A 16,357-nucleotide genomic window follows, 5' to 3' on the forward strand; every position below is an offset into this window, starting at 1 on the left:
TCTCAAATATGCTCGTAAAGAAAACCTCTGTCATCCTCCTATGCATCTCTTTTACTGTCACGTAGTTACCATACTCACAACACTTCTAACATCAGATGTATGGGTGTTCTCCCCCATCAGTGATTCTCCACAAAACCAGACAGGTGTCCTACAATTTACCCCAGTTCTGACACCATCTACCTGGAGACAGGATCAGATCCCACAGGTTAAGGGCTCAGTCACTTCAGATTGCCTCCACCTCACTTCGGACGCCAATGATAAGTTCAGGGTGTCACATGTGCTTCAGATGGAGACACTCTAAATCAGAGGTCCTTACCATCCCGCCTCTGGTTTGACTAATTTGTTAGAGCAGCTCACAGAATTCAGGACAAGAGTCTACTTACTACTTAGCAGTTTGTTATAGAAGAATATGATAAAGGATACAGAAATATCCAGATGGAGGGGGGTGCACATAGCAAGGTAAGTGGGAGGGGGTGTGGCGTATCCATGCCCTCCTCAAGAACACCACTCTCCCAGCACCGCTATGCTCTCACCAACCCAGAAGCTCTCCAAATCCAATGCTCCTAGGATTTTTATGAAAGCTTCCTTGGGTACTATGGATCATTAACTCCATTTCCAGACCCTCTCTCCTCTCTGGAGAAGGGAGATGATAGGGTGCTGAAAATCCCAAGCTTCTAATCATGGATTGGTTTTCTTGGTGATCAGCTCCATGCAGGAGCCTACCAAGAGTCACCTAATTAGAACAGAAGACACTGCTATCATCTAGGATATCTCAAGGGATTTACGAACCAGGGTCAAACACACACATATATATTTTTTTCTAAATTATTTTTTTTAAATGAATGCTAATTTATTTACAATGTGAAATGAAACTATACACGGTGTTCAGTGAGCTGCAACTTCCTCAAATATGCTGATTCATTTGCAAACACACTAGTGAAGCAAAATTAGAAACACATTAGTTGGATTATTTCATAGTAATTGTTATCTACCCATGTTAGCAAAAGAAATCCACATCCTCTATAAGGACACATCTGCTCTAAATACCCACACTCTGTAGGTCACTGTGTCCTTGGTCAGGACAAATCAGGACATGTACTGTCAATCTGAACTCTACTGTCTCAGCCCTGGTGCTTGACCACTCCTCTGAAGAACTATTTTCCTTTGGATTTGTTATTCTTGTCCAGTGGACCATCCTACTTTTAAAAGGTGAACTTGCATATTTTTAATCTATTATAGTTTCTTTTCTAATACAAAACATAAACCCCAAATGCAATGTACAAGCAGATGAAGATCTCAGTTAAAAAACAAAAGCTTCAAAGACATATAGGGAGAGAATGAGGGGAGATGAATATGAATTGGCTACTTTATTGTTCATCATTATAGGTGTAATATTGATAATGTGCTTATGCAGGGGGACATCCTCATTCTTAGGTGATGCACACTGAAGTATTAATGGGTAAAGTGTCATCACACTACTTACTTTACAATAGTTCAACATAAAAGAATAGATACTTGATGGATGTAGCAGATTGACATGGGTGAAGCAAAATATGCCCAAATTGGGATGCCGGGTGGCTCAGCGGTTGAGCGTCTGCCTTTGACTCAGGGCGTCATCCCGGAGTCCCAGGATCGAATCCCAAATCAGGCTCCCTGCATGGAGCCTGCTTCTCCCTCTGCCTGTGTCTCTGCCTCTCTTTCTGTGTCTCTCATGTATACATAAATAAAATCTTTTAAAAAAAAAATTCTAAAAAAAATATGCCCAAATTCTGACTCTAAGTGACAAGTGAATGCTTACTCATTTTACTGTTATTTCAACATCTCAGTAGGCATGAACATTTTGTAACCTCCCCAAAATGAAACAAAAGATCAAGCACTTTTTTCTATTTACAAGTTCTAGGGAAAGCAAATGTTGAAGATGTCACCTCAGTCTTTGTCTATGTGCGTAATTATCCTTTTTCTCAAAAGTAAAATGATGACACAAAGCTGATCATCATATAAAAAGCAGATTTTTCATTTAGCCATTATTTCTTGTATATAGCATTGAATTTGCAGTGGAGTTTCTGGTATGAAAACAATCCAGCTAAACAACTGTGCCAGCTTTAATGATGTGTCTCTTGCTTCTATCCTTCCTTCCAAAAGGCAGATCAGCTGTTTTCCACTCTAATCCTTCAGGGTCTGTGCCCACCACATGCTCTTTTGATGTGGATTTTCAAACTACATAGCATTTATGTCAGTTTCTGATAGATACACATTCAGAATAGAGACTGGAAAGACAAGGGGGTAGCTTCCATCAAGGAGGGACACCCATGTCTGCCATCATGTAGGGCCTCTAACAGGTGCCTGTGTGGGTGTGGGCACCAGAGACAAATTGTGTCCTTAGAAGCCATGGAACATGATCTCCTGACTGAGCCTGGTATGGAAAGAGTGACACTGCTTTACAGTGAACTCAGGATTAGAATCACCCAACACAGGCTTAGACAGCAAGCACTTCAGCAGTTGTCATAATATACTGAAAATCAGAAGCACTGCTCCAGGTCGGTCTGATGGCTCTTCGACCAGCAACCATTCCCAGATTCCACCAGAACCATTCTCCATTCAATCACCTAGACTGATGATATAGCCAGACAGGTCAGGGAGGCTGAGGCAGGTTAGTTTGATTTAGAGAAACAGAGGCTGCACCTGGCAGCTGAGTCCACAGAGTGTGTGACTCTTGACCTCGGGATGGTGGGTTTGAGGGCCACATTGGGTGTAGAGATTACTTAAAGTCTTAAAAGAACAACAACAAAAAAGAAATAAAACAACATATGATGTTTCCTGTTTCCAAGTAGAAGGGAGTCAATTCTTTTTCAGGGAATTCTATTCTTTCCGATTATAACACTTACTGTGTATTTGTATTGCATGTGCATATATTTCTTTATTTGCCTGTTAATTGTTTATCTCCCCAAACTCCATGAAGGCAGAAGGTGAGTCTATTTTGCTTGCCTTTATAGAACCAAAATAGTACAATGACAGATGTATCATAGACGCTCCATACATGGAAAGAATGCAGTAAATAGTACCCATTGTGTAGGCTACATGTCTTTAATTTGGCCACATCTATATAATCAAGAATTTAGGCTAGTGTATATCTAAATGTGCACTTGTCTACTTATGGAAATTTTTATATCGGAATCTTATCAGCACAACTTAGATTAACAATACATTAGATTTCTGGTAATTTATTATACTTCTGTATGGCAAATGTGATGCATGCCAATTAATCAGATTTAATGAATTAAGGTTGGTTAATTATTATGTAGAATGACCTTGTCTGTATAACAATTTAGGTTTTATAAGAAACATAAAAACTGTTGGAAAAGGGGGTGCCTGCGTGCCTCAGTCAGTTAAGCAGTTGACTCTTGAATCTGGCTCAGGTCATGATCTCAGGGTTCTGAGATCAAGTCCCAAGTCAGGCATCATGTTCAGTGGGGCATCTGCTTGAGATTCTTTCCTTCTGCCCCTACCCCCCTGTTCACATATATTTTCTCTCTCTCTCTCTCAAATAAATAAATAAATCTAAAAAAAAAAAAAAAAAGGTTATCGGAACCTTCTTACATATGTATAGGCCTCCTAAGAGACTATTACTATTCACATTACACTGCAACTTATTTGTTTCAGTAATATATCATGAGTATTTCTGCAGATCAAAAAAAAAGAGTTAGTTCCTTCTATAATTTATTATTTCCCACTGATGGAGTTTCAAGCTGTTCTGTAGGTTTTTTATTTGCTTGCTTGCTTGTTTATTCTGGCTACTCCAAAAATGCTACATTATACTTTTACACATGCCTTCATCTACTTATATTTTAGGGATAGGCTCCCCAAAGTGAAAACACTGGGTTAAAAGTAATGAAATGAATCTTCAATTTCAATACATAGATGCAATTTGGTCTCCAAAAATGTAACAATTCTTAATCCTGCAGCTACACTTTCTCCTACCCTTGTCAGCACAGGATCTTAACAACCACTTAAATTTCATTCCTATTAACCTTGAAAAATGAAACAGTGCATTGTTCATACACTGACACCAAATAAAACTGCTATTCTAGCTATCTCTATACTAAAATGTCCTTATTCTTCACGAATTTTACTGAAAATTAAATTCTTATGGTTTTAAAATATAATTGCCAACAAATCTTCCTAGAATTCATACATTCTAAAAGAAATATACTTGTACTAAAGATACTCATCATGTCCTCCTTCCTTTTCCTACATTCCCCTCTCAGATAACCTGCCCCATGGACAGCTCGAGAACTGAGTAGTGGAGCTGAAGGCATCTCTGATGGCACCAATTATGGACTAAATCCAAGCACAGCAGAAGTCAATCTGCTAAGTGAGAGCATAGATGTGAGTCCATCTGACCCCAGAGCAGGCCAGAAAGAAGCTTCATCCATTGATTCTTTGATCAAAATGGTCATGCTAGGGTCTGCTTTTGTTGGCATTTAACAAAACCGCGCACTCTTTCATGGTATAACACTTAACAAACTAAACTAGAAGAATATTAACTCAACATAATAAAAGCCATATATTAAAAGCCCACATCTGACATCATACTCAATGGTGAAAAACTGACAGCTTTCCTTCTAAGGTTAGCAATAAGGGCAGAATGCCCATTCTTGACACTTTTTTTTTTTTTTGACACTTTTATTTAAAACTATATAGGAAGTCCCAGCCAGAGCAATTAGGCAAGAAATAAAAGGCAACCAAAATTGGAGAGGAAGTAATAAAACCATCTCTGTTTACAGATGACATGATCTTATATGTAGAAGACAGGATTCAATTAAAAAAAAACTATTAGAACTAATAAATTCAGCAAAGTTGTACAATATAAATCAACACAAAAATCAGTTGGTCTTCTGTCTAATAACAATGAACAACTTGAAGGAAATTTTAGATACAATCCCATCTACGATAGCATTTAAAAAGAATAAAATAATCAGGAATAAACTTAACCAAGTAGGCAAAAGACTTGTATGCTGAAAACTACAAAACATTGCTGAAAGTAATCAAACAAGACAGAAATAAATAAAAATACACTGTGTTCATGGATTGGAAGATTTAGTATTGTTAAAATGTCTATAACATGCTCTAAGTGAACTACAGATTTAATGCAATCCCTGTCAAAGTGTCGATGGCATTTTTTTTGCAAAAATAGAAATAATCATAGTAAAATTCATATAGAATTTCAAAGGACTCCAAATAGCCAAAACAATCCTAACAGAAAAACAAAACGAAACAAAACTAACATCTTCACACTTCTTGATTTCAAAACATAGTATAATGTTATGATAATTAAAACAGCATGTTTCTGATACAAAACTAGATACACAGGGCAGCCCGGGTGGCTCACCGGTTTAGCACTGCCTTCAGCCCAGGGCGTGATCCTGGAGACCTGGAATCGAGTCCCAGGTCAGGCTCCCTGCATGGAGCTTGCTTCTCCCTCTGCCTGTGCCTCTGCCTTTCTCTCTCTCTGTCTCTCATGAATAAATAAATAAAATCTTAAAAACAAAACAAAACTAGATACACAGACCAAGGGAATAGAATAGACAGAAAAAAAAATGCATAGCCATGTAGATGATTAAATGATCTTTGACCAGGTTGCCAGAGCTACACAACGGGGAAAGGATACTCTCTCTTCAACAAATGGTGCTGGGAAAACTGGATATCCACCTTCAAAAGAATAAAGTGGGACCTTTCCATTAATACCATATACAAAAACTAGCTTGAAATAGATTAAAGACTTAAACTTAATACCTGAAACTATAAACCTGTAGAACAAAAAGCATACAGGAAAAAATCTCGTGATGTTGGATTTCACAGTGATTTCTTAGACATGGCACCAAAGGAATAAGTATAAAAAAGCAGAAATAGACAATTGGGAATATACCAACCTTAAAAACTTTTGCATAGCCAAGGAAACAGCAAAATGTAGAAGCAACCTAAAGAATGAAAAAATACTGCAAATAATATATCGAATAAGGCAGTAATATTCAGGATATATAAAGAACTACAACTAGCAACAACAGCAGCAACCCCCCCCCCAAAAAAAAACTGACTTAAAAATGGGCAAAAGACTTGAATAGACATTTCTCCAAAGAAGATATACACAAGGTCAGCAAGCACAAGAAAAAGATGCTCAACATCACTAATCATCAGGGAGATGCAAATCAAAACCACAATGAGATACCACTTCACAACTAATATGATGGTCACTTATAATGACAAAAAAAAAAAAGCAGAAAATAAAGTGTTGGCAAGGATATGGAAAAAGTGGTACCCTTGTACTCTGTTGGTAGGAATGTAAAATACTGTAGCTGCTATTGGAAAACAGTATAAAGGTTCCTCAAAAAATTAAAAATAGAGGTACTATATGATCCAGCAAATCTCACTTCCTACTACATATCCAGTATGATTGAAAATGGGATCTCAAAAAGATATTTGCACACTTATGTTCACTGAAACATTATTCATAATAGCCAAGATGTGGAAACTAAATGTCCACTGACTGGTGACTGGATAAAGAAAATGTGATATATACATACAATGGAATACAGCTTTAAAATAAAAGGAGAGCCGGTCATGAGTTGCAGCATGGATGAACCTTGAGGACATAGTGCTAAGTGAAACAGGTCAATCCCAAAAAGATCAATATTGCCTGCTTCCACTTACATGAGGTATTTGAAGTAGTTAAGTTCATAGGAACAAAAAGTAGAATGACATTTGTCAGGGGCTAGGGAAGGGGGAAAAAGAGAGTTATTCAGTGAGTACAGAGTTCCAGTTCTGTAAGATAAAAATGTTCTAGAGATCTGACGCACAAGGTGCATACAGCTATCACTACTGTACTGTTCACTTAAAAATTATTAAGATAGTAAATTTTGTTATATGATTTTTACTACAAAGAAAGGCAACTAACTTATGACAAAATAATAATAAATATGTAAGCTATATAGAGACAAAATATTTGACAAAAAAAGCACAAGGGCAAGAGATGGAAAAACCAAAGTGTTACTTGAAGATAAATTATAAATTTAAAAAAGATGCTGAGAGAACTTAAGGCCTAAAGATGCATATTTTTAGGATATTAATTTGACCCAAATTAATAAATAGCTCGTCAATTTGCAGACTTTTTCTTTTTATAAAGTAACATGCTGATTTCAATGTGTAGAGAAATGCAAATGATTTAGAACAGTCAAAAAATCTTAAAAAAGAAATCAAAGATTTGCACTAAACGATTTCCAAACTGTCTTACAAAGATCCAACAAGAGTAGTACTGAAATACACATAGAGAAGTGAATGGATCCAGATACAAGGCCGGACATAGTTTTTCTGGACCAATCAGCCTCCCCGCCTTCCCCGCTCTCCTACTACGATGGCAGCAGAGCCAGTACTGCCTTGATCTGCTCTTTCTCAAGGATTGGTTATACTTCAAAATAAAACAGTTTCAAGGTAACAGAACGTCTAAATGTAAATGCCACCATGTCTCTCTTTCTTACACTTTATCTGAATATGTTCATTTCTGCCACCCCTAAGTATCCAGCAAAGGAGAAAAAGAAACATAAAAATTAACTCTGACATTTTTATTGTCAACGGAAAGGAGCTGGCATTATTAATTAAATAAAGCTGTGGTGATCCAACAGTAATGAAGGTTGTTAATAACAACCTAAATTCATGAATACATCTTAATAGACTGACAATGCTTTGAATGCAAGCATGTGTGACGGGTCATGACTGTTAAGTAAAGTGTCTCAGAGGTGCTGTGCTGCCTCTCACAACATACAGGGTCAGTGGTGCTGGGCTGAGCGTACCCCTGTCTGTCTTCAGTTCCTGCGAACTCTGCACTGTAATAAAAGAGGCCGTTCTGGGCTGTGACACCAATTTGCTAATCTTTTTCACCATGGTACGATACACCAACTTTTATAACCCATGTGTATTTGCATAAGCAATCAATACTCAGCAACCTCCAGAGCTCTCTAGCTGAGCATTAAGCTCATTCATTCATTCGCATTTTGAACAAACCTTGTTCTAAAACTAGCAAGTGCCAGCTACTCTGCCAAGAGGTGAGGAAAACATCTTTCTCTTTCTCTTCCAGGGATATCTTCTCTCCTCCTAGCCTTTAAATGTTCAAGCTCCTCACACCAGGTCCTAGGTTCCGCCTTTCCTTTCAGACTCTTTTCCTCAACTTTCTCCCTTTTTGTTACTTCTGTAAAACATACATGAAATTTACCACTTTATCTGTTTTTTCAATATATGGTTCAGTGCATGAAGTACATTCCCATTGTTGCACACTATCCATCTTTATGGTATCACTAATGGCTACCTCAGTGCCTATCTTTAGATCTCTTTCCCAAAATCTAATGGTGTCTTGGATATCATATCCTTCAGGTTTCTCGTAGGTACAAGTGATAAAAATCATCTCTAGCTAATTAAATAGAAAAAGATTTCACTGAACAGATTTGGGGTAACTTCTAGAATCTTTGTAAAGAACCAGGGAATCATGCTTGGAGGCTCTAGATCTATATATCTCTCCTAATCATGATGCAGAATTGGGCCCATGAAACTACCACTGCTATTGCCACTAGTACAGATCTTTCAGCTTGCACCACCATTTACACTCCCATCTCTGGGAAACTACTTCTAGAACCAAAGGTGCCAGAGGCTCTGAAATCCACATCTGGCTGCTGCTCTCTGCCACTGCCTACATTGGTGTGGGTTTTCCACAGCCTTTCTTTTCCACGTCACTACCCACCACCTCGAAGTCTGGACCCAAAGTCTGGATCCCACACAGAAACCTGTATCTTTGCTGTGAGAGGAGTACCCCACATTGGGAGCCCAGTTCAGCTAGAACTGCCAAAGCAAGGAAGGGTGCTGGGGAGTTAAAAGAATGAGAAATGTTCATTATTTTGTTCTATAGCACTTCAAACTCATCATAAAATTAACCTAAACTAGCATTTCTGTCAAAACCTTCTTGTGCTCTCCCCATCATCCAGGCATTAAAGGCAGAGACACAGAACTAATAATTCTGTATTCTTCTGTACTCCTTCCCATCAGCCACATCCCAAGTATATCTTGAATCCATCCACTCCTCTCCAGATCCAACATTATCATTTGAATCCAAGCTTTTTTCTTAAAATATCCCTAAATGGTCTCACCCATTATAACAGCCTTATTGAGATATAATTTACATGCAACACTACTCACCCATTAAGAGGGGCAATTCAATGATTTGCAGCATTTTCACATAGTTGAGGTAGAGATAGATAATAATCTATTTTAGAACATTTTCACCACCCCAAAAAGAAACTCCGTCCATCAGCAGTCACTCCTCATATCCCTTCGGTCATTAATCTACTTCTTGTCTCAACAGAGCTGCCTACTTTGGACACTGTAAATGAATGCAATCATATAGTCCACTTAAACCTTCAACAATGGGGGTTAGGCATACTGACTCACTATGCAGCTGAAAATTCATGTATGGGGCAGCCGGGGTGGCTCAGCGGTTTAGCGTTGCCTTCGGCCCAGGATGTGATCCTGGAGACCCGGGATCAAGTCCCATGTCAGGCTCCCTGTGTGGAGCCTGCTTCTCCCTCTGCCTGCGTCTCTGCCTCTCTCTCTGTGTGTGTATCTTTCATGAACAAATAAATAAAGTCTAAAAAAAAATTCATGTATGACTTTGGACTCCCCAAAAACTTAATTACTAATAGCCTATAGCTGACCAAAAACCTTACAGATGGCAGTTAACACAGATTTTGTACTTTATATGTATTATATACTGTATTCTTTCTTACAGTAAAGCTAGAGAAGAAAGGTGTTAAGAAAATCATAAGAAAAAAAAAGAAAATCATAAGAGAAAATACATATACAGCATTATACTGTATTTACATTTTGAAATTTTGTGTAAAAGTGGAACTTTGTCACTGTAGTTCAAACCTGCATTATTCAGGAGTCAACTGTATATAGTCTTTTGTGACTAGCTTCTTTTATTTTACATAATGTTTTTAAGGTTCCTTCATGTTATAGCATCTAACAGTATTTCATTTCCTTTTATTGCAAAATAACAGTATATTCACTGTATGGATACATCACATTTTATTTATTAAATTATCACTTAACACATATTTGGATTGGTTCCACTTTTTTGTTATTATGAACAATGAATGCTTCTATGAGCAATCGTGTACAAAGTTTTTCTGTGAATATATATTTTCAGTTCTCTTGGCTATATACCCAGGAGTAGAAACCCTGGATCATATGCTAACTCCATTCTTAACCTTCTGTGAAACTGCTAGACTATTTTCCAAAGTGTCTTCTCCATTTTACATTCCCACAAGTAATGTAAGCATTCAAAATTTCTCCACATTCTTGCTGATGCTTGCTGTCATCTTTGATTATGTCCATCCTAGTGGGTGTGACGTACTATCTTATTGTAGTTGTGATTCATATTTCCCTTATCACTAATGACATTGAGCATCTTTTTATGTGCTTATTAGCCACCTGTATTCTTCTTTGGAGAATGTATTCAAATCCTTTGTCCATTTTTAAAGGTATTTTTATTTATTTATTTATTTATTTATTTATTTATTTATTTATTTATGATAGTCACACAGAGAGAGAGAGAGAGAGAGAGAGGCAGAGACAGAGGCAGAGGGAGAAGCAGGCTCCATGCACCGGGAGCCCAACGTGGGACTCGATCCCGGGTCTCCAGGATCGCGCCCCAGGCCAAAGGCAGGCGCTAAACCACTGCACCACCCAGGGATCCCCCTTTGTCCATTTTTAAATGGAGTTGTCTTTATATTGTTGAGTTGTAGATGTTTGCATATTCTAGAAAGAATTCCCTTATCAGTCATGTGATATCTACATATTTTCTATCATTGTGTAAGTTGTTTTTTTCATGTTCTTTATAATGTTCAGGCAGACTTTAATTTTTTTTTTTTTTATCAAGCTCAATTTATCTAGTTTTTTCTTTTGCCACTTGTGTTTCAGTGTCATAGCTAAGAAACCATTGCCTACCTAATCCAAGCTCAAAAAGATTAGGGCTATGTTTTCTTCTAAGTGTTTGTTACATTTTGACTTACTTTTTATATGGTGTCATGTAGGAATCCAAATTATTCATTTGCATGTGGGTATCCAGTGACCCAGTGACACATCTGTTGAAGAGATTGTACTTTCAATACCAAATTATCTTGGCACTTTTGTCAAAAATCAATTTTGGCAGGGGATACACAATCCAGCCCACTATATTATCATGTTTGGGTTATTTATTAATAGTGCATAGTTATAAAATTGATTTTTGTACCTTGATCTTGAATCCTGAAACCATGCTGAACTCATTTATTAGTTCTGATTTTATTGGGATTAGTTCTGATTTTAGGATTTTCTATATACAAATCATTTCATCTATAAATAGGTATAGTTACTTCTTCTTTTCTGATCTGGCTACTTTTTATTTTCTTGCCTAATTGGTCTGCATAAAACCTCCAGAATAATGTTAAATAGAAGTGGCAAGAGTATACACCCTTGTCTTGTTCCTGATCCGGAGGAAGGTTTCCAGTCTTTCACCTTCAAACATGATGCTAGCTGCAAGTATTTTGTAAATACTCATTATGGGCCTAAGTTTCCTGCTACTTCTAGTTTATCGAGTGTTTTCCATCAAGAAGGTGTGTTGTATACTGTCAAATGCTTTCTTCTTTTCACACAGTGTTATAAACTGAATTATGTCCTCCAAATATTTCTATGTTGGAGCCCTACCCCAGGTGAGACTGCATTAAGGGATAAAGTTAATGGGGTACCTGGTAGCTCAGTCATTTGAGTGTCTGATGCTTGATTTCAGCTCACGTCATGATCTCAGGGTCCTGGGATCAAGCCCCATGTCAGGCTCTGTGCTGGGCATGGAGCCTGCTTAGCATTCTCGCTCTCCCTCTCCCTCTGCTCCTCCACCTCCCTTAAAAAAACAAACAAACAAACAAACAAACAAAAAAACACCTTAATGGGATAAAGTAAACCAAGATCATAATCATGACCTTGATAACTGGTGTCCTCACAAGAAGAGGAAGAGATCTTTCTCCATCTACTCACAGAAGAAAGGCCTTGTGAGGATACATCAACAAGGAGGCCATCTGTAAGCCAGGAGGAGAGCTCTTACCAGAAACCAAATTTGCTGGCTTCTTGATCATGAATTCCTAGCCTCCAAAACGGTGACAAAGTAAATCTTGTTGTTTAAACCACAAGTCTGGGTTCTGTTATAGTGGCCCAAGCAGATTAATATGCATAGTGTATTGCATTAATTCAGATTGTAAACTAAACTTGCATTCCTGTGATAAAGATCACTTGGTCTTGGCCCATAGTCCTTTTATATTTTGCTGGATTCAATTTGCTAGCATTTTACTGAGGGAGATCCTTCTTCCATAAAGGATATTGGTATAACTGGCAAAATATGAATGGGATCTGAGAATTAGGTATAATAATCTACTTGTGTTAATGGTTGCATTATGAGTATGTATGCAGGAGAATGTGTTTAGCTAAACCCATTAAAATATTCATACATGATGGGCCATTAGCTTGGGAATTTACTTTTAAATGCTTCATTAAAGATTCTTTTACTATAAATTCATCTTTTCTGTAAGTCTGTGATTGTTAACAACAATATAATGAAAGGATGGATGGAAAATAAAGAAAGGGGGATGCAGAATTGAAAGACTAATAACTCCAGAGGAAGACATGAGAGATTTAAGTAGGAAGGGGAAATTCAACAAGATGCCATAGGGCTCTCTAATCTTGAGGAAAGGAAAAAAAAAAATAAGGCTATTTTCTGAGCCACGTTATAATCTGGGTGTGTACTATTCTCACATGCCAGGATCATTCCTCCTCTGCATTTTCCAAAAGCTCAGTAGGAGATAAGAACACTTTGCTAAAAGTCCTTCTTATGAACTACTCCTCAGGCAGATTTGCCCTCAGCTTTTCTTCCAGTTCTACTCATAATAAATAAGAATTAAAGGGCAATGAGTTACTCATTAATATATTTTCTTAAATTTTAGGCTCTAAGCAACAATTATTCTTATTAAATAAGGGAAACAAGTTATACTATTAGAACACAAATGGTTTATATTTTAGATTAGCTCCCCCATAGAAAATGTAAGACAAATAATTAAGGTGTGCAAAACACATATACCAAATATGATGTCAAACTGAGAAAAACTGGTCTTCACAGGACAGTTCTATTCAGAACTATAGTAACAGTGTCCAGAACCTACAATTCTCCAATACTATATAAAAATGTTTAAATCGCTCAAGGAAAGCTTCTATTTTGTATAAAACATTATTAGCTATATACCCTAACTATCTGGTATTCTTAGTAAAGAAGTATGTCATGTAAACTAACCATTCTTGTTTCAATTATAATAACATCACTTATGCTGGGCTATAGCCTTTATAATCATCTTAACATCAATACCTAGATTAACTTCAGTGAATACTTCAGCCTTTACGAACTTCTGAGATGACACAGGGATACGAACAAACTACTCAAAGTTCCAGGGTTTTCTGCTCTTCAGATAATGTCTCTGGAGTGCAAAGGTATTTACATATATTTTCCATCGATATCATCATATAATGGAGTATTTGCTATATCTAAAGAACATTTTTCATCCAGCTACTATTTTCTAAATCCCAGCTATGTGTCCAAGGCAATGAGGAGAAATGAGAACTGTGTCCATCCTTACAAAGTTTAGTCTACTGGATGACACTGTGTGCCTGATGCCTGTGTGTCTGTAATTTACAATGTTACTGATGAAAATGCAGAAGTCCAAATAACAGATAATGGTGAAATATAGTAAAAGACTGGGAGAGGCTTTAGCAATACTGCATCACTTATCATTCATCTTCAGGTCTGCTTTTATTTGAGAATTACAATTGTTTACCAACTATCTCCCAAGATTCTGAGCTTCCCCCTGGGCTCTCCCTTAACCCAGTCCATCCCATATTTACAGGTCTACATGATTACAATAGAGGAGCCTTGAACTCGTGTTTACCTCAAGGTATATGCCCTGGGAATAAAGGCCACACAAAAAAACCCAATATGCCTCATTAAGTGCATATCTTACTGGTTTAAAAAATGATAATAGGGATTATGATAAAATTTTAAAAGGGGAATTACAGGTACATGGTTAAAAATGTAATGGAAGATAACAAAACTGGGACATAATCACTATCAACCAGATAAGAAACCCCATGACAAGGGGTTCTTTGGCCTTCCACTGGTGTGCCTGCTAACTTTGTGGCCCTTGTTGTCTTACCCTGTACTTCTACCAGTTAATGCCAAGCTTAGTGGTCACATCTTAGCGATGTGACTTAATCACATGGATACCTTCGATGTTTCTACTTTCATCACAGGCTGGGGTGTGTGTGTGTGTTTACCTTCCCTTATAGGTGTTGCTATTCTAGATCTAAACCTTTAAGAAATATGAAAAGTATTTTATTAATTGCCTCTGTGCATCTTCTTCGTTCTTAGAGAAGGAAAGTGTGGACTAACTTCAGTGAGCACATTCCACACAGAAAACCTACAAGGTGCTTAGCACTGTGCTAGGTGCTGTATCAATCAGAAAGAAACCAAATGGCAGCCTGCAGTATCTTGGTTTATTATAGAAGCCAAGACATACAAAAGGGAAATAACAGTGTGTATAATGAAGAACTAAATTGAATATAATCAAGTACCAAACTACAAAAGGTAGTGAGTACCATAATCTTCAGAAAGGGGAGCAACTATTCCTAGAACTACCATGAATTTGGGTTATGGGTGTGGGAGCTCAGCAAGGTGAGAGGACATTAGATTTAGAGGTCAAAGCACCAGGCTTAAGTAAATGCAGAGATGAGAAAGGAGTCTGATTCATGGAAGAGGAGTAGCCACCGTTTAGGAGAATATGGTTAAGTTTACTTTGTGAAGGACCCTACGGACCAAGAAGTCTGACTTTGATCTGATGAGAAATGCACTCACTTAGTACCCTTTGGTAGGGAAAGGTGTGGAGTGGTTTTGGCAAGTTAGAACAGGACAAAGATCAAGGAGTGAGATCAGCAAAGTCAGAGACCAATTCACTACTTTGTAATCAAGAAAAAACAACAAAAAGGAGTCAGAACAATACTTGGTATGTCACAAGCATTCAATAAAAGTGCTCGCTATTATAAAATAATTTCAGGGACCAGCATGGTAAGGCTGGGAAAACAAACAGTAAGATCTATTTCAAAAGTACCTGTTTCACAACATGAGAAAGATGGACACTCATATTTTTTTGGGTCTTACTTTTCTATCAAGGGCTGAAAAAAGAGAATGAGCAGTCTTATAAGGTTAACTTCTAGATCTTCCACAGAAAAGCATTTAAATGCTTTGTGGAAAATGTGGTTTATTGGGTAACATTCCTAACAAGTAAATTGCTCATGAGCAAAGTACTCAAAGGTTTGTTGTGGGGGGCCAGTGATCATTAACACATTCTACCATCAGGTCTCATACTCGCAGGTATTCAGAAAATGTCTTTCCCTCCCTTTTCCTTATATTCTCTAACCTGATCCAACTGTTGATGGCTTTTAGCATGTAAAAGAATGTAAAGCAAGAGTTGGGAGAGTGAAATAGGAATGTGAAAAAAAAATTTTTTTTTAAATAAGAACTAGTAGTTTAAAAAACTTTTTCTTGAGATTCAGGTTGGCAACCTTTCAGTAAAGCACACAGGAGATCTCACCTCCCATCACATCTATCAACGGAATGGTGGTCTCCAATAAGTGAACTCTTCACCTCCACTTGTAAGGGGGCCATTGAGGTTTGTCATCCAGTTCCTATCATCAGACTGGTTCGGACACTCTTGAAACATGTGAGTTTCTTATCAGGGAAAGCAAGCTACAGACTCTTAAAGACTAAATGAATATCAGGCCATTTTTAATCATACAAAACCATCAACTCCATAGTAATGGGAGTAAAAAAAGACCAATTTTGTGAGAAGGCATTTTATGAATCTGAAGGCAAAAGGACGATGAACAGTTAAAATTTATTCATTCCTAGATTAATTTAGCTAATTAAATGCTTTGGGGCCTAGTCATTCACCAATGGTTCATATTACAGAAAATACTTACAATTAGCCTAAATTATATGTCTGTGGAGGGATATAATATGAAGGAAAAGAATATAAATCTAACTTCCACTTATCAACCTTACCATTACAACAATAAAAATTCATTAATTTCCATAAATTCAGAAATTTTATTTAACCCTTAAGGAAACCTTAATGTCCTACCATATAAATTCAATAGAAAATTGGGGGAAAAAAAGACTGAATACAAA

General features: G+C 37.2%; 1 protein-coding gene across 2 annotated transcripts in view; it reads right to left on the bottom strand.

The window, feature by feature from the left end:
• The window catches only part of TNFSF13B (TNF superfamily member 13b), a 79,031-nt gene that overhangs the window by 41,966 nt on the left and 20,708 nt on the right, over positions 1 to 16,357 (bottom strand). Inside the window, exon 1 of one of the 2 annotated variants that reach the window (XM_077854979.1) lies at positions 5,931 to 5,952. The exons of the other annotated variant lie outside the window; for it this stretch is intronic. The gene's annotated coding sequence lies outside the window, so the exon portion shown is untranslated. Of the gene's footprint in view, positions 1 to 5,930; positions 5,953 to 16,357 lie in introns of those variants that run through there. 2 annotated transcript variants of the gene reach the window in all.

Source organism: Canis aureus, chromosome 17 (genome assembly GCF_053574225.1).
Source record: "Canis aureus isolate CA01 chromosome 17, VMU_Caureus_v.1.0, whole genome shotgun sequence".
Taxonomy (NCBI): domain Eukaryota; kingdom Metazoa; phylum Chordata; class Mammalia; order Carnivora; family Canidae; genus Canis; species Canis aureus.